Source organism: Neolamprologus brichardi, unplaced genomic scaffold (assembly GCF_056152115.1).
Source record: "Neolamprologus brichardi isolate AB-2024 unplaced genomic scaffold, ASM5615211v1 NODE_ptg000087l+_length_38166_cov_1, whole genome shotgun sequence".
Lineage (NCBI taxonomy): Eukaryota > Metazoa > Chordata > Actinopteri > Cichliformes > Cichlidae > Neolamprologus > Neolamprologus brichardi.
Window position 1 is genome coordinate 5,001 of NW_028270065.1, and position 2,500 is coordinate 7,500.

The window sequence follows — 2,500 nt, forward strand, 5'->3', positions numbered from 1 at the left end:
GCACTGGCCCTGCTGAAATTCCCTCTCCATTTGGCCGAGGCAGTGAGTCGGCCTCCTGTCTCCTTTACGGTCGAAAAAGATGTGCTGCTGGAGCACTGGCCCTGCTGATGTGCTCTCTCCATTTGGCCGAGGCAGTGAGTCGGCCTCCTCTCTCCCTTACGGTCGAAAAAGATGTGCTGCTGGAGCACTGGCCCTGCTGAAATTCCCTCTCCATTTGGCCGAGGCAGTGAGTCGGCCTCCTGTCTCCTTTACGGTCGAAAAAGATGTGCTGCTGGAGCACTGGCCCTGCTGATGTGCTCTCTCCATTTGGCCGAGGCAGTGAGTCGGCCTCCTCTCTCCTTTACGGTCGAAAAAGATGTGCTGCTGGTGAACTGGCCATTGCAGCTACTCACATTGAGCATGGCCCTTGCCCTCCAGCGGGCCCCAGGGACCACCCCTCCCCCCCCCTCCCCCCCGGCTCTAGTCCCCCATTAGATTTCCTTTCCTGTACTTACCCTGTACCACATGTCTAGCATGGCCCTTGACCTCCAGCAGGCCCCGCGGACCCACATACTCCCCTGCTCTACTCCCCCACTAGCTTCTTCTCCTGCAGTTACCCTCCACGACATATCTAGCATGGCCCTTGACCTCCAGCAGGCCCCGCGGACCCACATACTCCCCTGCTCTACTCCCCCACTAGCTTCTTCTCCTGCAGTTACCCTCCACGACATATCTAGCATGGCCCTTGACCTCCAGCAGGCCCCGCGGACCCACATACTCCCCTGCTCTACTCCCCCACTAGCTTCTTCTCCTGCAGTTACCCTCCACGACATATCTAGCATGGCCCTTGACCTCCAGCAGGCCCCGCGGACCCACATACTCCCCTGCTCTACTCCCCCACTAGCTTCTTCTCCTGCAGTTACCCTCCACGACATATCTAGCATGGCCCTTGACCTCCAGCAGGCCCCGCGGACCCACACTTAAGCCCCCCCCCCACTAACAAAGCAAAACACCACTGGCAAAATCCTCGTGCCCCTGGTACTCCAGAAAGTAAATTGAAACGTGCCCCTGGTACACTGCGCAGAAAAAGTTTGCCACACACGCACTCCTGGTGCCTATGGTACGACAACTTTTCTCCGTGCCCCTGGTACACTGAGCAGAAACACTAAGCCACACACACACACACTCCCCTCGTGCCTATGGTACGACAGCTTTTCTCCGTGCCCCTGGTACACTGAGCAGAACAACTTTGCCACACACACAGTCTTCGTGCCTATGGTACGACAGCTTTTCTCCGTGCCCCTGGTACACTGAGCAGAAACACTTTGCCACATACACACACACTCCTGGTGCCTATGGTACGACAGCTTTTCTCCGTGCCCCTGGTACACTGAGCAAAACAACTTTGCCACACACACACACACACACACACACGCACACACACACACACACACACACACACACACACTCCTGGAGCCTATGGTACGACAACTTTTCTCCGTGCCCCTGGTACACTGCGCAGAAACACTTTGCCACATACACACACTCTCCTGGTGCCTATGGTACGACAACTTTTCTCCGTGCCCCTGGTACACTGCGCAGAAACACTTTGCCACACACACACACACACACACACACACACACACACACACACACACACTCTCCTGGTGCCTATGGTACGACAACTTTTCTCCGTGCCCCTGGTACACTGCGCAGAAACACTTTGCCACATACACACACACTCTCCTGGTGCCTATGGTACGACAACTTTTCTCCGTGCCCCTGGTACACTGAGCAGAAACACTTTGCCCCACACACATACACACTCCTGGTGCCTATGGTACGACAACTCTTGTTCGTGCCCCTGGTACACTGACCAGAAACACTTTGCCACCTCCGCTGTACGCACCCTCCTCCCTAGCTAATTTGCAATCTCCCCCACCTCCAGGGGGACCACCATGACAACTCCCTGACTCCCTTACGGCTGAACAAGATGCATGCTTCTCCACTGGCCCTGCTGAAATTCCCTCTCCATTTGGCCGAGGCAGTGAGTCGGCCTCCTTTCTCCTTTACGGTCGAAAAAGATGTGCTGCTGGTGCACTGGACATGCTGAAACTCCCTCTCCATTTGGCCGAGGCGGTGAGTCGGCCTCCTGTCTCCCTTACGGTCGAAAAAGATGTGCTGCTGGTGCACTGGCCCTGCTGAACTACTCACATCGAGCATGGACCTTGCCCTCCAGCAGGCCCCAGGGACCTACATCACACCTTGCTCTTGTCTCCCTTACAGCTGAAAAAGATCCATGCTTGTGCACTGGCCCTGCCTAAATTCCCTCTCCATTTGGCCGAGGCAGTGAGTCGGCCTCCTGTCTCCTTTATGGTCGAAAAAGATGTGCTCCTGGCGCACTGGCCCTGCTGCTACTCACATCGAACATGGACCTGGACCTCAAGAAGGCCCCGGCGACCCGAATGCTCCCCTGCTCTTGTCCCCCAGTACCTTTCCTTCTCCTGCAGTTACCCTTCCA